This window comes from Halichoeres trimaculatus, unplaced genomic scaffold (assembly GCF_033239565.1).
Source record: "Halichoeres trimaculatus isolate MK-OKI-2021-1 unplaced genomic scaffold, fHalTri1.1 fHalTri1_scaffold_18, whole genome shotgun sequence".
NCBI classification, from domain to species: Eukaryota; Metazoa; Chordata; class Actinopteri; order Labriformes; family Labridae; genus Halichoeres; species Halichoeres trimaculatus.
In genome coordinates this window covers 18,148,284-18,172,844 of record NW_027437196.1, presented here as the reverse complement: position 1 = coordinate 18,172,844, position 24,561 = coordinate 18,148,284, and the positions used below count along the sequence as shown (strand labels likewise).

Genomic DNA, 24,561 nt, shown 5'->3' with positions numbered 1-24,561 from the left:
TGGTTTGTCCTTGTAGTGATAGACCTGTACCGCCTGCCTGACGGTAAAAGATCAAACGTGTGGTGTCCGGGGTGAGAGGGGTCCTTGGTTTTTGTACTGTGAAATTAAGATTCAGATCTTTGTGATGTTTTAAAGATTAAGCCTTGAATCAGTGATAATCACAAGAATATCCCGTTTCAAAGATAGTGATATGTTACAGTCCTCTTAACTTTAAGAATAAATGTGCTCCATTTGACTGTTATGCACAAATTTGAAATCCAGTGGAAATCCACTCCACTTTAAAGAACTGTAACAAGCATTGTTTTTGCACCATTGTACTTTTCAGACCAGCATTGGAAGAAATCACAAGAGGCATACAAAAACTCTTTGAGGTTAAACAGGAGGTCATTGTTAAAGGATGGAGTGCAAACTCTTCAGAGTTAGCGCTTGTTAACAGCTGTGGGAAAATTGAGTTTGATGAGCAAAGACGTTAGCAGCAAGTGTAGCAAATTAATGTTTAAGCATTCTTTAAAAATGGATTAGATTTAATACTTCATGAAGTACAATGATAATAGCTTGTTTCACAGGAACATAATGTAGCTCTTAACAATGTACTGTAATTAATACATTATGCTAAGTTGTGTTATGTTAATTTCTGATGGAGAAATTAAAAATAGATTATACAACTAGTTGGAGTGTGTATCCTCTTGATTGGGGAGCAGAAAGCGAGAGGGGCACAACGAGGGGAAAAACACATGCATTTATCAGAGGGTGATTAAGTTTAAGGCAATGAGTCACTAAATATTTAACAGCTTTGCTTGGTGCAAAGTATATCATGAATTATAGATGGCAAGGATGAGCATGTCTTGATGTAAGACAGTGTTTAAAGACTTAACCTACAATGAGGGAAGAGCAATTACCATTGTAATAAATGAGAGTGGAGGGAAAAAAGACTGTCTATTCGTTATTTCTAATTAATTTCTGAGGATGATCACAACGGGGGGAGAAAGAGGACGGGGCCACGTCCATTAGTCTCTGACACTTTGGGGGCCCTTTTGTCCTTGATAAATGGACTCTATGCTTCAGATGACACACACAAGAGTGCACGCTTGTGGATGCACACACATATGGTGGAAAGCACACACTCATGTGCACTTAAAATCATGCACAAGAACTAAACACTTGCATGCTTTTTGCATGGATTACAACAGTGACTGAAGACTTTTAAATGAGCAGATTGCTCGCTCTAAAAAACGTTTTATCTTTGAAAGGTTCAGATTTCTGCACAGCTTGATTTAAAAAACGTACTGTCTGGACATTGCATATGTGGTTGATTTTTCCCCTGTTTGTATGCATGGATATCTTTGGCTTTGCATTCATAAACCCTCCCATTTGTGTGGAGTGCATGCAATACAGACACCATGACAAATGCTTATCTCTTAGCCCTATAGAACCACTGCCCTCCATCCAATCCTCTTCCCATTTCCTATATTTCTTAGTGCTTCATTTTATAAAGGCTTGAACGTCATCCACAATTCTCTCACAGATTTCATTAGGAAGGGGGGGCCTTCCCTGATGCACTGGTTTTTCAACTTTCACTGCGCATTACTTGATGTCATATCACTAAGGAAGAGAGAAGAGGTGTACGCACGGGCCCTATATTCAAAGTCACTGGAGCATTCCATGTGTAGTGCTCTGAAATATTGATGAGTAAGCAAAAACACACTGCGTCCTGTCACTTTCAGGAACGCAGAGGCGAATGGAAGTCACAAGGAAGAAGGATGATGCCTGCTCCCTTTTTTTTTTTTCTTCAGGCCGTAGCCATTTTAACTGTCAGCGGAGGTAATTCACTTTTGTAGGGCTCTGAGACAAGCGCGGTGAAAGTCAACTGACTAGTCATTAAGTGCAGAAGGAAGGGTGTGTAAATAAAGGTTTGAAAAGTCGATCAATCAGTTATCCATCTGTCTTTCTACCCGTCTCTGTCTGTCTGCTTCAGGCTTGATGCATATTAATCCACGGCAATGATCTCTCAACACCTCTGATCTGCATTATTCATTGCATTATTCCATCTGATGCTCTGAATACACTTGGCATGCACGCGAAAAAAAAATCACCATCAAATTTTCAAAATTGTGAAGAAACACTTTTCCCAGCACTCGTTTGCATCCAAAGAAAGCTTTCTTTTATTCATTCTTCTGCTCCTGTTTAATTGATTATTTGTCTTTTTTCATTTCGTTTCACATCCTCTTCTCGGCCCTTTTTTTTCTAGTTGAAGGAGTGAGGGCTTGGTTTCAGTGGCTTGTGGGGCTACACTGATGTTAAGCCTATCTGGTTTGTCTGTGTGTAGTCGTATTGATCTTTGGCTAAGACATTAGATCTGTACGTCATGTCAAGGGTTTGGTGACCTCTCGCAGTCTCTCTCCAAGTGATAGCTTTGATAAGCCCCATCCTTCCCTCTGTTCTATATAGAGCCATGCCCTAACCTTTAGCCTGACTCTGTGTTTGAGCCTGACCTTTCTTTGATGTGTAATACACACCACGTGCCGCCCCACCACTGAACATTCAGACACTAGATATACACACATGTATCCACACACACACACCGTTAGTCAACACCCTGAAGCACCAACTCCCATGGAACCTTATTAAAACCACCTTCAGTGGAAACGGGGGAAGTTCTCAAAGTTTCCATAACTTGTATAATGTGTTGTATGAATAATGTTTTCCTCTCCTCATTTCCTCGTCTTCAATCGTTAATGCAGAAAAGCCTCACACACACACATGGACAAACGCCAGAGTCTGCTTACCACTGATGGGCATATTTACTAAAGGCAACAAGCTGGTCTAGCGGACGCACGAAGCACACAATCGTATTCACACAATCACACCCTGAATACATGCATACAGGAAGACTCAGATACTCTCATACATACACACACTATTCCTTTTTGATGTTTGCCAATCATCCCACATCCCTTACAGCTTGCCCTGCCTCCTACCAAATAACAGTCTTCATTAATTAAAAAAGAAAAGCCAGTGTTATTATAATTCTCTTTGCTCGGCCCTTGATGTAATGGAGGGGGTGTGTGGTGTTTTGTGGCTCTTCGAGAGTTTGCTTTCATCATCGTCGGAGATTCCCCACGGCTTTGCCTTACTGCCATCAAAACTCTCTTTCCTCCTTCTTTTTGTCTTTTCATCCAATGAGATGAAGTTTGGGGGGAAAAAGTTGCTCCAGCCCAGCAGGATTCTGTTTAGCGGTTCATGCCCTTCCCTGCTGGCAGCCTGCTAACAGCCCACAAGTGGGCCGCTGGTGGCAAAGTCGGACAAAGTTATTAGCTCGCCAGCTTTTTTGCTTGTTTATAGCTGGTGGCTTGAAATCAGTGTTAGCTCACAGCTGCCAAACACTCGGCTAATGTTTGTTACCTAGGTCAGCTCTGTTGACTTGTTTTGTTTGTGCGTACAAGGCTTTAAAGAGGTTATGGATGTTAGTTTGAGTTCTGAACTTCTCTAAAAGCCATATATTTTGCAACATGCCCTTCCTCAATCCAGAGGAAACCTTTGACTACTTTGTTTTAATCATGTATTTTATTTGCAAAACAAAATATAAAATGAAATCCTGGGCACTAGAGGTGTGAAAAAATATTGATTTTTCAACTTTTGATATCAACAGTTTTGTTAAAATAAAAATTCATGTTTTAGGTGAGTTGGAAGTGCAGTACGTCTTCCACGCCTCCACTGCAGTAGATGGTGTTGAAGAGCTATTCAACTTTATGTTGCCCATAAACTGTATAATAAATATAATCATAAAGTATATTCAAAATACCGTAAGCATCAATATTTTCTGAAGCTGATCTTACATACCTCTGGCAAGGTCTGACAGCCAGCCATTGTTGCATTTTGCTCTGAGACCTAAAACTCAGGACACATTATTGGTCGTTAAAGTCAAAACATAAAGATTTTATTCTATCACACGTATTGTTCAACGATTTTCAATAAAAGAATATGCAGTCAGTTATAGAAAATAAAAAATAAAAATCGGTATCGGCCCAAATCGGTATCAGCAGGTCAGGCTTTTTAAAGATCAGTGATCGGTGATTGGCCAGAAAATTGTGATCGATGCACCTCTAAAAATAATAATCATAGTCATATTTTGCGCAATTTTAGATTTTTATGAGTAACATTGGTTACACAAAGTGACATTTATCAGTTTCACCAACTCACCACTTATTTATCCAATATTTTTTTGCAATATTGGTTTAATGTCACAGTAGTTAAAGTGACAAACTTAACACACTTGTTAAGTGTATGTGCGAAACACTGCATCTGATTTCCATCATTTTTAACACAACAAAATAAAAATGTTGTTTTCAATCAAATAGTTAAATGTGTGGAATATCAAAACATATCACAATATTGTGATATCGAGATTAGCGTATCATGACCCAAGTACCGTAATGCGTATCGCGAGGCCTTTGCAAATACTCATGGCCAGACCAGCTTTTTGCCTACTCTTAACTGGTTAAATGTACATTATGCATGAAAAGACTGTAAACCTAAAATAGATTTTTTTTAATCTAAAATAATCTAAATAATCTAAAACATAAATATTTTTCTTAACTTTCTTTAAATCCAGTAGTTTTATGGATTCCTGTCATTGTACAGTGCTGTGACTCTCCCTGTGAACAGTCCACAGGTCAGAACTCATCGAGAACACATAAAAACCACAGACCTTTGGCGTCTCTGTCCTTGGCTCTCATCGTGTCTCTAACCAATGTAACATATATATTTATTGGATGCTAAAACGACCTCACAAATTTCAGTATTTAGTGTGTCATGAACACGGAGAGTTAGCGGTATAATGGCTGTGATGGAGGGCAGAGCAGAGACACGTGGTGGCAGGGGGAAGTGACACTTTAGCAGCCTGCAGATGAAGTCTAGCACCTTGGCTTGGATGGCTCTACAAGGTTCAAAGATGTAACTGCTTCTCACCATCCGTCCTTCATTCACTTTTCGATGATTGCAGCAGCTATCAGTTAAAAATACAAATGTGGATCTCTTTTTTTCCCCGTACGATTTGATGCCACCCTCGTCTCCATCCACAATTTCATATTGGAGCTTGTGAAACATATTGAATTATTGAATACTTAGACCCCCTTAATCAGAGTAACTCTACTTTTTAAAGAGTATTCTCTTAAGTTTGGTCCCATAAAGGCAAATACTTGAAGGCCAGTCCTGAGGTGGACTCTTACATATTTGGGTTTGTTATAAAACAGCTTTTTGGGCCTTGAGAAGGAAGGCACTTGTAGAAAAATAATGGAAGGACAGCAAGAAGGACAGACAAGAACACTGAGAACACTGCACTACATTGCAACATGATGGATTGATAGGTCCAAAAAGCTGATGAGAAGAGAAAGGAAAACGTGTGCGAAAATGGAGCATGCAGCTGCACTCTGTTTGCAGGAGCTAAACTTATTAGCCTGTTCTTAATGCCTCTCTCTGCAGATAGCATTAAGAAACACACAGTAATGATGATTTGTGTTCTCCTGAGCCAACACGGGGGAGAGGATTCCACTTATTCCACATGAGTGTTATAATTGGCACCTTATTGCATTAGGCTAGAATGTACTGTGTGATTTCCTGGGTGTCATTTTTGACTAATGGATCCTTAAGAATAGTAATCTAATCGCTGTCATTATTTCATCTCTGCTGCTCTCAGAAAAAGCTGCCTTAAATTAATGCAGAGGAAAGAGTTTTTAGTCATGGGTGTGTGGGGGCATGTTGCAAATTAATCTGCACACCTTGTAAACAGAAAAAAAGTGCAAACAGATATCAATTTGGCTGAGTGAGGAACTCCACTCTCAAGGCTTTTAGTATCTGCATTAAGGCTGAGTTGTTTGGGCTTTAGTCACTTTTTTCGATGTGTTTTTGGCAGACGTAGACAACTTTGTCCAATCAGGCTATTTATGTTACTTGTCAACATGTTGTGTTATTTCCTGTTGCAAATTGAATCTCGTATCTGAATGTGAGGAAAATCATCAATACAAATGTGTTTTTCAGTCATTACTGCAAGCAGCCGCAGCATTGCCATGGCTTATTATTTTCTGGTGTATTTTTTTTAGGCTTACTATTACTTTGAGTTCAGTAATCTCACAGTCCCAATACACAGCCCAGCATCTCATTCTGCCTCAACGAAATCTAAAAACCTCTGCAGCCCCACCGGCCCCCTTTGCTTCCATTTCCACATACCTTGATCCTGGTGTTGTGTCACTAATAGAGGTGATGTACTGTTTATTTTATTGATCATGTGTTTTATCCGAGCATCAATGTAGGGTTCACTCACTGGCATGCACATTCCCTTTATCAAAACAGACACTGGACCTCTGCTTTGAGGCTTTCATCAAGCAAAAACACCCATTATGGTCTCTGACTGGCTGGCTTGCTGTTGAAAAAAAAAAAATGAAGCTGCTGGTGTTCCCCTGGCACAAAACATCCCAATTATACCCACACAGACGAGAATATACAATCGCACAGGTCACATCGCAGACACACACAGGCAGCTGCATAACCACGTATGAATTTGTTTCAAGCTTACACACCTTTTTCTGTACACAGAAATATAGTGACTGTTATAAACACAGAAATGTGAAGTATAGACGTGTTTTGTTGTGTCCCAATCTCACACACATACACACACGCATTCACTCAGACTGTGGTTGTGTTTTCAGGCTGAGGAAGTGCAGGAATGTCAGAATGGAGGCTGATCTGATGGTCAGGAGAGTGTCCTCCTGAATAACCCTCCACACATGTACACTCACTCACACACACACACACACACACACATACACTCACTCACCACTATTTAGAACCAAACACACACCAAAGAGAGAAAACGAGACGGTCCACCTTCCCGACATGTCTTATCACCCCCACCACCACCACCTTCCCCTGCAGCCCTTTTCCACCAACCTTCTCCTCTCGTATGCCCCCCCCCCTTACACTCCCCTCCCACCACCACTCCTCTCCTCCCCCCACAGCCCCCCACCCTCCAGGGAGAAAAGGCTGACTTGCATTCAGCGGCATCTCTCAGGAAAGACGAAGAAATGAATAAAAGAAAGGAGACGTCCCGTTGACAGTCAATGTCTGCCGCCGCCAGGAGCCAAAATAACTGTCAGCAACTGCTCGGGACTGTCCAAAATGCCAGCAAGACAAAAAAAGAAAGAAAGAAATTAAAGGCTGATAGACATACTCAAAATTTGGCAAGGGAAGAGAAACCTCACCATTCTCTTTAAAAAAAAGAAAACAAGCAAAAGAAAGGCTGTTTCATTCAGTCATACACAGTTTATGACCAAAACCCTTACAATAATATGACACTAAATACCACCTTTATATCAAACTGTTGGAACAATAAAGTCATTTGGCTTAAGTGAGTGCAGGTCCAGCCATTCAAACATGCTTCATGTATTCACGTGCTTGAAAAATACAATAGAATCAATTCTATCAGGAAAGGAACCATGCTGATCACAGCCCCTTGTGTCTACCCTGTAGAGGACATTTTATTTGTTGCACACAGACTGTACCTACACATACATATGAGTTGTGTAGGTACAGTCATCACGTTTGCTTTGTTCTTCAAAGTATTCAAGTGTAGCCGGCGTACTTATGATTACAATAACAGCGTGTATGGCAGAAACTCCACTGAAAGGTTTTATTCCACTTCTGTGCAGTAATTTAACTCTGTTAACAAGGCCGCTGATTGGGCGTTAATTGTGTTTAATTAGCAGACTCTACTCAATTGCAGTTTTTTTTTAAATATGAAACCGTTTGTTCTACAGCTCAGCATGATTGTTCTGTTAAAGCGTATCTATTTATACCAACAACCTGCAAGTTGCTGACAGACTCCAACTCTATCCACTGCTTTTTTTAAATGATCATTAATTGCAATAGATCTCCGAAAGCCGGCATGACCTTCCATGTCAGTATCATACCTCGGCCAGAATCCTGAGCCAGACATCCTAATCGAGTGCATGTCTAATTTATGGGGCTGGAGTTTGCCATTAAGGGCCTGATCCATGGAATTAAATAACTAGCAGACCTTCGCTGGTCCCGGACGTTGGGTGGAGGAGGAGAAAGGAGAAGGAAGGAGGGAGGGAGATAGCGTGATGAATTGCCCACCCCTCCTCTACCTCATCCTTGACTTTGAAAAATACTGTCTCTGCGTTTTAGGTCAGCTTCTGACAACAATTAGGCACCGTGAAACAGATAGACTGTGACCTTCTTTTCTCTCTCCCCTTCCTTAAGGGTTTTTTTTTTCCTTTTCTTGTACCTCATCCTGTGGATGGTGTAAAAATTAAAAAAGAAGAAGCTTTATTTAAAAATTAATAAAGAGACATCTGAGGTTAAAGAGTAAAGATGCACCAGTGATGTTTATAAATTAAAAAAATTAAAAGCAACCATCAATATACATGGCATTACAGATGACCTGCACTTGTTAATTTACAAAAAAATGTTTTTGGTCGAAGACAATATGAATTTCAAAAATATAATTTCAGAATTTTTAGCTAATGCTTTATACAAAGCAGCATTTGGCCATAGGTTTAAATAACTCATCTTCTCTAAAACTGGAAAATCCAATAGATTGCATAAATAAACATCTTTATTAACAGATGTCTCATTTACTCCTCTTTTTATTTTCCCTGAATATTTTCATGGAAGTTGCTATTGATCCAACAATGTGACGGAGGTCAGGCCAGCTAATTCCCTTTTTCATTAGAGCAAAGCCCCCCAAATTCTCTTAGAAGATCTGCCTCTTAGGGGCATCCAATCTCCTGCCTCTCCCAATGACATGAATATAAGCCCGCGCTGATGGGGCCTGGTGTAAATGTATTAGCCCTGCGCCTGTGCCCCTAGCACAGCCAGCCATAATTATGTTAGGAACCAACGAGACAGCTGGGAAATCAATATGCTAAGACAGATTGAGTGGAGATGTGTGGCCAGTGGAGTGGGAATAGAGAGGCCTGGCAGCTCCCTGTGGTGCGAAGGGCCTAGAGTCGACGATTAAGCCATAGACTTAGCATTTACTGCTAGGATTCACTGCCTGAATCTAGTTAGCATTTAGGGAAAGATCCCTGCCAGCAGACAGTGTTACTGTTAGATAGAGGCTTCACTCGTTAACTCGGCGGCCTATCATCTCCTGAGGTCAGGTGGGGGCAGATGAGTTTCAACACAGTTAGCATTTACTGTTTGAATCAGTGGATCCTGTGTCCTCTGATCACTTCGTAAGCCTTTCAGCACCATGTAGTGAAGAATTTAGCCTGAAAATCTGGATTCAGGTGACATTTTGAAAAGGTTTGGGTGTCTCAATCCAACTGAGGCTTAAAAAATGGATTCTAAGAGATTACTACGACTCAGATGCTGATAATCTGGGCTAATGTAAGATTCCATCATAATTATCAAAATGAAACCTCGCAAATTCTCTTTTTCCATTTTTTGTCATATGCATCTTGAAATGTGTATCCTTTGGATTCAACAAACGTCTGCTTTTTAAGGAGCTCATGAAAGGCTCTCTAACAAAAATACAGATGTGGATTATTCTCAGAATTTATCATCCATCAGTGATCCACTGGTCAGTTCTGATTTTTAAATTAAAAAAAAGCTACAATAAAGCACAGAGGCAAGCAGGTAGTGGGTGTCAAGAAAGATCAAGGTTAGGCAGGACAAGTGGAGTCAGGTCAAATGAATTATCCCTCAAAGAAAAGACGCTGGCTCAGTCCTAACTTTGATGATAGTCTGCGTCAACCAAAGCACTGCTGTAATTTATATTCAATTAAAGAGGGGGGCTGCAGCTTGTAGACAAAAGCTGGGTAAAGGGTTGGGGTAGCGATGGATGATGGGGGGACTCCTTTTTAATTTTTTGAGGCGGAGGGAGACTTTGGTGGGGTGCAGTGGGTGTGGTGGGGTGGGGTTGAATCAGCTTTCAGTCCCAATCAGCGGCCTGGAAAGGTACCGTCCCCTAACAATGGGCCCCATCAGTGCAGGGAGCTGGAGTCACCGGCGTAAGTGCACCCAATAAGTGTGCAATTTCTGCCCATATGACCATCCTGACACAATTGCTCTAATTTTCCTCCTTTGAAATGACTGATAAAAGACTTGGGTAATTGCTACGCCACAGAATTTCTTCCATGATCAGGAGGAAGGCGGAGGGAGGGGTGGAAGGATGGGGAGCGACACAGAGAGGGACTGAGGGGTGTGTGTCTGTATATATGTGTGTGTGTGTGAGAGTGGGTGAGAAGTGACACAGCCCCAGGGCTTGAGGATGGAGACTAGAGTGTCAGTTTGTGAAAAATCCCAAATTAATACTTGTCGTTTCCTCTCTCCTCCCTCTCCAAGTGTCCATCCTCTACTTCCAGCACGGATCTTATTAAGTGGAGGTAATTCATCCTGACAATGTATTGGAAATCACTCAATCAGGCAACTTCTTAGACGAGATATTTCAAACATGTTGATGTTGTTTGTCTTTTTAGTTTTTACACAGTCACTCATTACCAATGTCCCTGCATCGAGACATTGTCTTCTTTGTTCGAAAGCTTTCAGAACACCTCTTTTCATTTGTCCTGTCTAGTAACCATATAACTGTGTGTATGTGTACGTCTGTGTGTGCGTCTGTGTGTGTACTTGCAGGTGTTTGTGTGATTCTTGACTCTGATAGCTTGCCTCCAACCTGTGTCACTCCTCACTATGACCTTGTCCTTTGTAATCAAGCCTCTTTTATCTGATCCCTCACGTTTCACGGTGTGTGCATGCGTGTGTGTCTGTTGTGTTGTACTTGCACTCATCTCATTGGAACGCCATGTATTCTGGACTGTGTCCTCACTTGATTGGAGTTCAGTTACAGGGCTGGATAGAGAGGTAGTGGATAGGTAGTGGGAGACAGAGGCAAATGGAAAAGAGAATGGTAGTTTAGTCAGCCCACTAACTAACTAACTAACCCACTGCACTCCCAATCAGCCTCTTGAAACTGTGTGTGTGTGTGTGTGTGTGTGTGTCACAGTGTGACAGACTCCTGAGGTGCTGATTCTAAACACAGTCTCTGCCAGTGCCTGGGTAATGCTGGCTAATAGCTTAATCAATACTTATTATGGCCCTATTGGTTCACTAAAGTGAGAACAGAACCTTGCTAGTGGAGAGAAAGACAGACACTGGAGGAAGAGAAGAAGAAGAGGAGTCATCTGCTGATCCAGATGGACAGCCTAACCTCCCTCATGGGATTTCCTTATTCAGGAATCCAATTTTCTACAATGTGATTGACGTGGATTGGATCCAGTGGAATAAAGCTAACTCTTTTAGCTTCCCCAGTAAAGCACTAATGGCTTTGTCCCTGATTTTCCAACTTTTCCACAATCTTCTCAAGCTGAATGGTGGCGTGCAATTAGCACCAGCAAAGGCTGTGGGTGGTTGAAAAGATTAAGTGATGGTGAGAACGAGGGAGAGTGTTGGAGTAAACGAGGGCGCATGAGGAAGGGCGAGAAGAGGTGATTAGTTGGAGATGGTGGCGTACTAGCGATCACTGGACACTATGTTCTCTCAGCACCTTGAGAGTAGTGAGATAGAATACACTAAGATTGCACTCAAGGTTAAGGATGTAAGATTTTTAAATGCTGCCAGAGGACTTACACTTTTCATGCCATAACTTTAACTGTAGCATCATTCTGAGTATATTATGGTATAGTATGAAAACATTAGAGGTAATTATTAGAAATAACAGCTTAAAACATTTCATTGTACCAGTAATAACCCATTTGAATCAGTGTGCTGGAAAATAAATATAACAGAGTGGATGAAAAGAGACTTTTATTCTGGTAAATGACCATAATATTTTCAGTGTATGTTGATAAGCTCGAATATCCATTTGCAAAAAACAATTAATGAAACTGAAAAGCACTGTCTTATTGCACAAGTTAATTTAATGTACACGCTTTTGCAGTAGTCATTAAATTGGAACGCTATAAGTATAATGAAATTGATTCAACATATTATGATGCTCATTAAGGCCAAGAAAACAAATGTGAACCGTTATCGTGAACTGATTATCAAACTCAGCATCCTAACAATTATAGGGAAAGTAATAATTAGGTTTTTCTAGATACTGTAAACAACATGGCAGAGAAAAAATCCAATGCTCATCACATTATGGAATTTGCATTACAATGAGGTGATGAGCGTTAATGTAGTGTTAGATAGAAAATTGAATAGTTATGGTCATCAACAAAATGGAAAAATGTCTTTTGGCGCTAGTTATTTCAGGTTTTAAGGTTTGAGGGGTTTGTTTGGACCATAGAGTACCTATGGAGGTTGACTATAAGTTTGAAAAAACTTGAATGCAAATTGAAAAGGCTGAAATGTTACCCTGTTTTCAAGATGTTCTGCTTGGCAGCTCCCCAAAAATTGAAGCCAGAACATTTAGGGCTTCATTAGTGACTATGGCCATTTTCGAATTCGCATACTATACTAGCAATGCGTACTGATTCAACCAAAATGTAGTATGCAGTATGCGAACAAATGTCAAAGTTGTAGTATGCAAAAAATACCCGGATGATGTACTGAATCTGAAAAAATCCACAGTATCCATCGGATCAGTCTGCTTCTCCTACTGTTACCCACAATGCAATGCGCCTGGTCCCATATCAGAAGTGAAAATGAAAACTACATACTACTTTCATAAGCAGTGTGTAGCAGGTGAATTCGAAAACAGCCCACGACTGGGTCATAGACCCTGTTTCCACCATGTTAACACCGTGGACATGGTTTAAACAATGACACTGAAAGACACATCCAAAATATTTTTTCCTTAACATTTCTTAACATCCTTTCATTAAGTCCATTTTTGAAATACTTTAATATTTTACAATTCCAGTTCTCTTATTCTAAGTTAAAATAAAAAGTAATGACTAATAGCCTAGCGGTCTAGGTTCACCCTTGGGTTGATGGCCCATGTTCTAATCCAGCCGATGGCCTGTTTCCCGCATGTCACTCCCCACTCTCGCCCTGTTTCTTACTTTATCCACTGTCCTCCTCTATCCAGTTAAAGGCATACAAAGCCCAAAAAATAACTTAAAGGAAAAAAAGAACTAATGACTGGTTAGGTGTTTGACATATAAAATCGATAAGTCGCGATCTTTACTAGTTTAGCAGAGCAGAACAGAAATCAGTGAAATAGAACATAACCAACGCAAAAACAACTTCCTGTACTATCCTGAGCAATCTTAAAAATTTTAGTGATAGCTTCAATGTGGGCTTTGGTGAGTGGAAGGTTGAGTCGTTGATACCATGGCTCCGTCAAAAGCAATCTATTCTGATACTGTTTTTTTGGATTGTGATTTATTGTGTGGTTTAACAGAGTTATACTCTCTATGTTGGACTTGAGTTACCTTTAAGTACCGCTCTTCTACACAGGTCAACTGATCGCCATCCACCATTACTGCTGTTGAAGATCAGCATTTGAAAAAACAGTCCTACCAGTGCTGTGACATATTTGTCTGCCACCATATCCCACGCTGTTTTGTGCATCTTTTGTGCTTCCATTTAGACCTAATGGCTTCACTAGACACAACCCCTCTTTGAACAGCCAGGTCTCACTCAGCTGCTGTCATTAGACCAGCATGCAGTGAAATCGTCATGCCATAAAAACTGTGCAGCGGCGATGCAGAATAAGGAGATTGGATACTGCAAGGTGATGTTCTGCGTTTCAGCCGTGCAGCCGCAGCACAGTGTGCAAAATATTGTGAGCAGGCTCTGATTGCACAAATCAAACACACACATACATGATGGAAGAGCAACACACACAGACACACACAGCAATCTCACAAACTCTGGTTGCTGCTCACAGGAACCTTGCAGCGAGAAGAGGAGGGCTCACCGCAGGAAATGGGAGCATTGATTGACAGATTAATCATTCTGCTGCTGTGTATGTGTGTGTATGTATTTGTGTGTGTTTCTGGATATCTGGGAGGAATTGTGAGTGCCTGTGCATGCATGTGTATGTGTGTGTGTCCCTTCTGACCTTGACAGCTCCATACAAAAGCAACAGCTACTTCCCAGAGTCAGTCATTCAGACATAGCTGGCAGCCCGTGACTACCAGACCCTGCAACTAACAGTTAACACCGTGTCTGCTCTACAATTATCCAAAGGGAGAACACTTATAAACCTAGGAGTGCTTTATAATTGCTTTGCATTACAACCTAGCACTTTACCTAGCCTATTTAGTCACTAAAAGATGTAATTAGCAGCTTGGGATAATAGGTAATTAGTAATGTTGATGTAACTTAATTTTTAACATGTCATTATAATTGTGTTTTTTTAAGTCAGGTTGGTTCGGCTACCATTCAGCGCTGTACATCTGTGGCTAAGCTAGAGGTGTTAGCAAGTCTTTTTTAAATTCAGATGTTGCTCTTAATCTAGCATACCCAGTGTGCCTTTTCTCAGGCTCTGATCTACGGTATCCTGGGTCGACCCTTTTTCTACCTGATGCCCCCCTGAGGGCCTGACCCTGAACTCAGTCACCTCTGACAGCTCCTTAATATCATCTCCAGCCCCCAGCCACTGATCTTGGAACAGATATTTTCTTATCCGTCTAATGGCTAAGGTTAGGGAGCTGGTCCAGGGTAATCTGACCCTGAATCTGTGGTGGGAGACAAGTTATTCCTCGGGCGTCTGCGCTGCTCGACAAACAGAAAGAGGCGAGGCGAGCCAGGGGGCAGTATGGGTCTAGCAACCCACCCCATAGCAAGGTTGAGGATCATGTGTGTGTTTGTTAGCATGCGTTTGAGCACATGTTTGTATGACTGTGTTTTTTGGGCACTAACTATGATGCTTGCATATCTGGGAGAATCTGTGTTAAGCATGAACGACTGACTTTTCTTTTCTCTTTTCAGCACATGCATGACTGTGAACAAACAGATGTGTGTTTGTGTGTGCATGCTCGCGCAGAGGCGAGGGAGATGTCATGTTCAGTTTGTGTTTGGCTAACCCTGTGGTCTCCAGCCCTAATAGCAGGGTCTATGGGGTGTAGACACATGCCAATATTCATTGGCAGTTGAATCAAGCCACTTAGATACCATCTGTAAACAGGACTCAGAGGGCCGAGAATTAAACCCAGGGCTGGAAACAGTGGAGCTCACTGCAGAGATTACTAAAGGTTCAGCGCAGGTTAATGGGCTTTGTTGCCATAGATCAGTTATATAGATATTGGCAGGGCTGTGTTGAAAACCTTATGTCTCCTGTATTTACAGCACATTGTGGCTTTTGTCCCTTGTTTACAGCTAACTCTGAATCAATCATTACATAAACTGAGTTAAGGGGAACGTATCAGAAGAGCGTAATGCAATAATTTAATCCCAAATTCCTAATGTACCTCACAGTAAAAATTCCCTATCATTCAAAATCTATGTATTCAAGGTAATGGCTCAACTCTGTGGATCATAATCAGTATTTTTCTCTTTCCCTTTCTCACTCTCTCTCCTCTTCTGCTGTCTCCCTTCTCCCTTTCGCCACCATGGCGCTCTGCTCACCAACACTGATTCATAATCTATAGCCGTGCCTGGGAGACCAGCAGCTATTGATTTAACGCCTACAGTAATCCAGCGCTGTATCCGCTGCTTGTTAGAGATGCTGGGGCCCAGGAACTGGGGCTCGCAGAGGGAGCCAGACAGGGAGAAAGGCTGGTGGAGGAGAAATGTTTGGAGCCATTCCTTATTAGAAAAGCTGGGAATTTTGGGACCGACCTACTGAATTACAAATTATAGATGGGGTGATCTTCTTTTAATAGGAGGGCTAGAGAGAAGTTGTTTTTTTTTCATTTTTATTTGAAATGAAACTGAGGGTCTTTCCCATTATGTTAACTGATAACAGGCAAATGTTTTTAATGCACAGAATAAGAGCCCAAAATATTAAAGAGTTGTGTCAAAAATCCAAACGCCATGTGCCATATCAAAACAAGAATGCAACATGATCAAGGTTCACATCTGAATTCTCGTAGAATTTCTGACACTCCTGGACATAATAGAAACACTTGGTTTTCTATTTGTAAATCCACAGACCTTCCATGAATGTACAGTATGTATGTTCTTTTATGGCTAGTAGGAAAAAAACAAGTTTATCTCAGCTGAACATTTGATTGTTTTTGCAACAAATCCATGATCACCCATATTTTTACCCATGTAAGCAGCCTCAGTAGAAATCACTGTTAAAAAAATCTTAATTTTATGCTCAATAACCCTAAATTTTCACTTTTTTTCTGTTTTTCAAAAATGGTACACAAAACTTTGAAACTACAGAAATTACCTGAAAAAATAACAACCTTGATGCTTTTTTAAAGTATTTTGTTAATAATGACATACAATGTTTATTTTTCAATTTTTAGTAGAAAAATACAGTTTTCTCTTTTCTTCTCTCTTAAATCACAGTCAAACTGATGTAAAATGACAATAATTGTCTGTAACTAAATTTGCAGCTTTGTTTAATAAGGGTTTATTTCCATACTAATAATCTATTGTTTTTACCTGGAATTTGCAGGTAAATCTTATTAGATTAATGTACTGTATGCAGCTGCGCCCTATTCCCTCCTCATCCATGGCTGCAATAATGATAATGCTTTAACAATAAACTGGTTTTTGATCAGTGACAAATTTTTAAAACCAAAAAAACTCCAAACAAAACTGACTGGAAACACTTTCTTCATATACATCACTGGTCTTTGTCCTCCATTGGTTATTGTCCTAAATTTCCTGTTTCCCTGTTATTTCATAGCAGAGTCATTTTTGTTGTGATAGTGGTTGTAACCGTGAGTGAGGAGGGACTCTGTTTATATGAGATGCAGTTGTGCATTGAGATGGTGCTGTGGACCGGCCGTCTGTACTCCACGGCGTGGAACCGGCTGTCTGTGCTCTATGGTGCAGACTAAGTGTCTAGTGATCTTTACAGTGTGTGTTTTGTGTTAATTAACACAAAAAACATTGATTGCCTACGCCATGCTGGTCAATTTTAAAATACAGAGTAATAAAGATTACACAGCTCGTTGATAGTGTTGCACAGGCAGCCTGTTGCCCCTATGCAATACCTTAATGTACAGCAATGTCTTATGTCCACTGTGTTCCCTCCTCACTCATGTTTACAAAACACAATCCCAACAAAAAGTATTTGCTGTTAAATAACAATATTTTTCTGCAGAACTGTCTGCATTGTCACTACTTTAAAGGGATATTTTGTAAATGATTTAGGAAAATTATGATATGGTATTTTTTTGCAGAACTCTGAATGAAAAATCCTGTAAATGAAATGTGGCAGCCGCATCTGCTAGCCGTTTTTTTCTTACATTGTAGGTTGTCCTTTTTACCGTCACGATGAGCAAAGTTATATCTAATTTGAAATCAAACTCTCCAATTACAGTTGTCCCTCTCTAAAAGGCCACCATTAATGGAGTCAAGATCTTTGTTTCTGTTACAATCACCCAGAGCTCACACGCACAATAGAAGAGTCCTGCATTTGATTTGGAGTGAGTGACAGCTGAGGCAGCCTGGACATATTCACAGAGAGTGCTAATCATGCATGATTCAAGAATAATAGACAATGTCGCTTTCAGTTCATTAAGCATCCAGGTAAGTGGATATGTAATTTAACTCTTATTATCAAATCTGGCTAATTTGCTTTGGCCCATCCATCATTATAATGACACCATTCTCTGCCCACATTTTCAGTTGTGACAAGCCTGTATGTATATGAACAATACCTTTGGCATTAGAGTTCCTTTCCATCATAGATAATTACAGAGCATGCGTTTTAGATCATTTCATGAGTGGCTGGAATGTGGAGCTACCTGCGTTTAAAATTAAAATTAGAAATCCATTCAGGGGATGAAAGTCTTTATGAAGATGACATCTATCCATTCCACGTTTTATTTTTGACTTCATACTTTTTTCTTCCAGGAATACTCCTTTTGAGATACAAAGTACTTTATACAAGGGGGCTTGAAGCAAAGTTCCACTTCACTGAAAGTAGAAATGCTAAAAAAAAAAAAAAAAAAGAATTATGTTCAGAAATAAGATGTGCAGTCAGTGGTCAGTTAACCCTTCATCCTGTTTCTAAAACCTTGCATGTTAAACAACACCAAATTATAAAAAGAAAATGTGGAAATGAATGAATATGGAATGATTAAAACAGATAAGTAAAAATACCTACATTTGATTGGAAACAGCACAAGTACAATTCAACTGCTTTTCATGCAGGCAACAGATTTCAGAAAAGTTTGAGCTGGAACAACAAAACACTGCAAGAATTTGTGTAAAGATAAACAAAGAAGTAAAATTTGGCCTGATTGCAACAAAATGACATTAATGGGTATAAAATGGTATTCCAGAGAGACCTATGCTGTGTCTTGAATCATATTCTGTTCGTAAACTTACATAAAGTACACTTTATACTTACTACCATGGTGTTCTAACTTCCACAGAATATTGTTGTCTCAAATCAAACACTGCGGCTTCTCACTCACTGGAAATGTTGATTGCATTTTAGAACTGTTTCCAGATGATTTTCTTTTATTTATTAATTGCAACCATCATTCACCATTTTAACCATTTCTGCTCCTTCTCTCTACGTGGCCAATGTGGCGACCATTGAGGGTGAGAAGTGTCCCGCGTTCCACACTCGACTTCTGACTGTTTTGAGTGTGCCAGCTGAGAAATCAAAGTGTACTGCTTTTTTCCATTGTGTAAATGTACTTATACACACAAGTAAGAGCAAGTACTTAAGTACGCGATTTGAGTCACAGCCCTGTTCTCCAAGAGATAAAGAATGAAAGGTTGCAAGCTTACTTTCAACACTTGAATCATAAACACTACTTTCAATTTAAATTAAGGTTTTGATTATTTGAAAATCACCCAAAAATGTTTTCACTAATGTTTTGCGCAGCTTTTATAAATAAGGGCAGTAGTTTAAAGATGCTATGATGAGGATCTGTTTTAATGGGACCACCTTCTGGCTTAGAGCGTCATACACACTGTTGTGAAGATATGACCTGTAACAAGGCGTGTTTGTTTTTGAACAAATTTTCTTTGTTCAAGACAGTTTTTTACTGGATACAACGCAACGAGGTAAGGTATTTAACTTTACAGCTACTTAGCGCTGTTGTTTGAAACATGACAACAAGCAAACTTTGTCAGTTTGTACTGTAATCTGGTAGCCGTTCGTAGCGCTACTGACAGCCCGGTGCTCTAAGACATGTCCATAATGTGTAATCTCAGTGAATCCTGGTTATGTCCTGCCACTCATCTACCAAACAGAGCTAACATAACCTAATTTTTCATTTTATTGATAAGACTTTCAATTTTGAACAGACCACAGCAGAATAACTGCTGCAATAACTGTGGGTTAAAATGAACATATTAACAGTTTAGCTCTTTTCTTAGCCTTTAGGTCAGACTGTATCACTCTCCTGTTTAGCTTTCTTCTGCTCTTCTGTCCTTTTTCTGTGACAGTTAGGCTCCTGTGTCCACCATCCCTACAAAATTGATGCAAGATATTGTTTTCAGCAGAGAAAAACACAGATCTCTCTTCTTACTACTAAACTTTGTCAGCTGGCGTGGTGTTGTCTTAGAGACTGTGATGTGCCGTAAATCAATCTAACCCTGCTCGACTTGATTGGGACGCTACGAAGTAGCATTTTGAAACAACCTATATTGGTGCTGATAATCTCATTTACAGTGGGGATTAGGGTCAGGCACATATCTAGAAGGGAGATTTTTTCAAGATCACTTAAAAAGTCCTCACAGCCCCTTTAAGGGGACCACAATGAGAAAGTTCCACTTGTTTGTATAATGAGACAGTGTGAGTTGTCCACTGACAAATGTCTGGGTTTTGCCCTTTGTTTTCATTCAGACAATGCAAAACTGTTATTTTAACGTTTAAGACAAGCTTTATCAAAGTGTGCTGTTAATTTTGTACCATCTCTTGATGAACGTGGCAGATGACAGGAAGGTTGAAGAAGAGTACTTATCTCAATCAAGTATAGACCATCAGCATGGAAACAGACAAGCACACTGACCTTCATTAGCCTGGCCAAATAATTAGCTGACCTCGACTAATAGGCGTTCACACTACACACACTACACACTAAACACTACACACACACACACACACACACACACACACACACACACACACACACACACACACACACACACACACACACACACACACACACACACACACACACACACACAAACACAAAGCATTCACCGTGAGTTTGTATGTGCCTCTAATGAAAAGAGGACTGATGCACAAGGCTGATTGCTTTGTTCTGATGAGTTTCTGGCTTAAGTAGCCTGCTTGATTGATGAATGGATGAGCTGGAGGGTTGATGGATAGACAGAAGAAAACATACAGAAAATGAAAGCTGGAACAGTTGAGTGCCACTAGAGGAAATTTTGCCAACAGCCGGAAAGAAATCAGGTTTTATCCTCTCATGTTGTTGGAGAAAATGTATTTAGTCAAGTACTAAGACTTCTAAATGTCAATATATGGGTTTGAGCAATCGAAAGGCATCAAACCATATTCTCCTGTACAATCCACAAAGATATATAAATGCTTTGTTTCTGCTTTGTAGGAAAACCTGAACTGTCCATGCAGTTTGGACTTGACGTGTGCTTTATGCACAGTCACAGCACCACGACCAATACACTAATCTCTGCCATTCTCCTCTGGCTACAATGAGCTGAAGAAGGTTAACTTCACCTTCCAGGGTAAATAGAAAAATGAAGCAGAATGGCAGTCTGGAATGGGGTTATAAACAGTGGTTATTAACTGTGCTCTGAAACTTGCCTGCACACAGGGACGTTTGTAAAATGATGCAGCATTGGAGTCAGAAATAAACCAGAACTCTTTCACTGTATAACACGTCCCCTGTAAAATAATTATTAATCTAAATCTGATCTCTAACCTCTCTGATTTTTGTTATGTTGTTAGAGAGGAGTAAGAAGATGTCCTTGCAATGTGATGTTATTTTTTGGCTGTCAAATTCTTTAGTAGTACTGACATGTTCAGGTTAACAGAAGTTTTTCTGTATTTTCACATGTAGATTTGTGAAAACTTGCTTGCAAAGTGCTTTCTTTGCTTTACTTAGTGGACTTTAAGACCTTAGACTCTGGGAATCTGGATTTGCACAAGCAGTGTTTGCTAGCTTCAGAAAAAGTTGCAGCTTTGTACAAAAGAAATCTACAGTCAGGATGCAACATGTTTCCCTGTAGTTAGATGAAGAGGATTTTCTTTTGAACTCACAGCTAGTTATAAGGTATGAAAACACTGACGAAGCAGTCAAAACATGTATTTTACATTACAAAAACAGTGGAATTACAATAATTTGTGGGCACCTAATGTCAATTTGTATGCTAGGTATAGCTAACAACATTAGCATGGCTAGCACCACCAGCCTTCAGTCCTGACATGTTAACATCCACATGCCTGTGCTGGATACTCATTTCTCTGGTTCAAATGTGTCAACCAGACACAACCCCAGTACAACTTGAGCTTTACTTTTGAGATCAAAATACTGTCAAACTGTGCCATGCTATGAAAAACAATTTATTATCTGCGTCTGTTCACACCTGGGTATTAAAGCATAGATACAGCACAGCACAGCAGTAGCCATTAACCAGACCTACAGCTCTGGCTAGTGACAGGTGGCAGCACTCTATCTCAGGCACTACATATATTACTGGGAATTTAGGCCCAGTAATGCTGGTGCTGACCAGTGAGGCTGACAACACTTAATCATTTAACCTTGTAAAGCCTGACCTGTCAAAAAAATAGCTGGAAAATTAACATTGTATGAAACTAAGATGTTTATCAACCCTTATGACAGAATCCACATAATAATAATAATGATAATAAAAAAAATAAAATAAAAATAAAAATAAAAAATAAAAAATAATAATAATAATAATAATAATAATAATAATAATAATAATAATAATAATAATAATAATAATTATTATTATTATTATTATTATTATTATTATTATTATTATTATTATTATTATTATTATTTTAATTATTATTATTTTATTATTATTATCATTATAGTATTATTATTATTATTATTATTATTATTATTATTATTATTATTATTATTATCTGCTTTAACATTTTGTTTATTTTATATTTTTCGTACCACATTTAATAAATTTAGCAGTTTTTGCAATTTTGGTTTTTGCTAAGTTTTTTACTTGATATGTTTTCTTTCAATGCAGAAAATACTTGTTTAAGAAATAAGTAACAGTTTAGATGTTATTCTTGCTGCAACTTCTTGAAAATCATCAGTTTTACCTTAAAACCAGTATGTGGACGATGTCATAAGAGCAGCCATTTTGAAAAGGGGCAACATACAACTTCAGCTGCCTGTAGTGGAATGATGTAGTTGAGATAAAGATCTTTGAAACTTATGTATCAAAAGTGAGTTGTTTGGCAATATAGGGTTAAATAACTTACACACACATTCTTAGTTTCAAGTTATTCCAACGTTAAACCACTTTGGTTTCACGCTGTACTTGACTGCTTTGGTCACAGCAACTTTTACCCACCTTAGTTTGAAACATGGATGAAATGTTCCAGTTGACTCACAGCATTTCCTAGTTTTACCTTGTTGTTTTGGGAAATGCATCCTTCGTACTGAAATTCAAAAGTTCAGCAAACTGTGTTTAGAGTGAACTGAAATACAGTTTGAGACCTGTTTGCTTTCCTGTGGGAATGTTCAGTGTTTAACTCCTTTCAGAGGTAAACTGATCTGATAGTACTCCCACGTCTGAACTTGTATTGACATTTTGACTTCGGAGTCTCATACAACCCAGAAGTGGCATAGTCTTTACGGGTGTCAAGGATGTAATTTGCATTGGGGTAACTGATACTCTGAGCTGAAGTAAAGAAAGGATAAATGTAACCGCATCACAGTGAAACCTTGTCAGCAGAGAGTCAAACATGTCAAAGACTTGAGGAATAAGTGCCTTCTCTTACTCCAGTCCATTTCTAGGGCTCTGGCTTGACAGTTTTGGAACAATGGTAATATATTCTGGCACCAGGTCTGAGGACAATTATGTGAAATTGCTGCTTTCGCATCTAGATTTTCTTGTCTCCACCATTTTCATCTCAATCCCATTCAATCTAAAGCCATTTGAGCAAATAAAATGATATTTACCTCATCTTCTGTTACAAGCTTTCAAAATCAGAGGCTTCAGGAAAATCAATACAAAATGCCAGCTTAGCAGCAGATGTATGCTCTGTGAGAATGCTAACTTTTCCTCTTTGTCTCCCTGTTCCTCCACAGAGGATGAGGGAAGACACTGGGAGCAGGAAGAGAAGCTCCTCACCAACAACTAGGGGGGGTGGATATTGTGCTGGATGTTTATAAACTACTTGTGCTTGCAGGCCGAATGCACGATTGTCTTGTCCGAGACGCTAACCTTTAGCATCTCGCTGCGCTTCGGCGCATCTTACAAAGTTCACTGCGAGAAGGGAGTCTTGACCCTGCGGATGATTTGGAGGACTGAAATACCACTTTCATTTATTATTTATCCAGGCTGGCCGAGGGGAAAGCAAGCCGTGGCGCTGTCATACCTGACTGGCTAATGTAAGAAGTGGCCATCTCACTGCAACCCTGGGGAATCAAAGCCCATTACTGCTTTGAGAGATGGCCTAATGTCCACTGTGAACACACACACCAGATCAAAACATCAGGATGGGAGTGAGATGTACGTACACACAAACACGCTTACTCTGTGCAAACAAGACTTTGTGGAGCGAACTGGGATGAGAGGTGAACACCGTAATGTTTCAGAACAGAGGAGCGATGAAGAGTACGCATTTATAATTCAAATCTGGCTTGGTAAGACTGCTTGTGCTCGTAACTCCAGTTAAAGCTGGTTCATTAGGATGCTATGTTTGTTATTTCGAGTGTAAATCAGTTTGAATTTCTCATCAACAATCACTGAGACAATAAAACACAGAAGCTTGAGGTTGTGAAGCACTAAAAGGTTGATGAGTTCATAACTTATTGATAAAAATAATATATCAACCATCTCTTTATGCTGAAAAATATATTAATTGATGGTTAAAGTTGTATACGGCATATTTCTACATGCTTGTTTTAGGAAAGTGTATGTTTGTGTCCACCATATGAATAAACAAGTCATTTATTCACAGTCAGAAAGAAGTGATTGTATCTTTATAACGTTATTCAGAGCTATTAACACTGGGCCCATTAGTGGAACCATTTTGAGCACAAAAGGTCTACTTTTACACATTTTAGCAGGCTGAAAGCTTCAGGGTCCACTTTATCTGCTTTATCATGTGTGGGTGTGTGTGCGTGGATGTGCTTATATATATATATATATATATTTATATATATGTATATCTGTGTGTGTGTAATTGCCAAGATGGAGGCTTAATGACCCTTTGGGTCTGCAGCCGAGGTGTAGCTAATGAAGCGTGCACGTATGAAGAACTGGCCTCTGCCTTTTAATGGGAGTGTCCTATCGATACCA

At 39.7% G+C, this 24,561-nt stretch overlaps 1 long non-coding RNA gene across 2 annotated transcripts in view; it reads left to right on the top strand.

Annotated features, from left to right (window-relative positions):
• LOC141807868 (uncharacterized) overlaps positions 1 to 24,184 on the top strand; it is a 160,711-nt gene extending 136,527 nt beyond the window's left edge. The window contains exon 3 of one of the 2 annotated variants that reach the window (XR_012599870.1): positions 23,598 to 24,184. This is a non-coding gene — a long non-coding RNA (uncharacterized LOC141807868). Of the gene's footprint in view, positions 1 to 23,345 lie in introns of both variants that reach the window. The other variant, XR_012599869.1, reaches the window with a different exon arrangement.
• Positions 24,185 to 24,561: the final 377 nt, after the last annotated feature.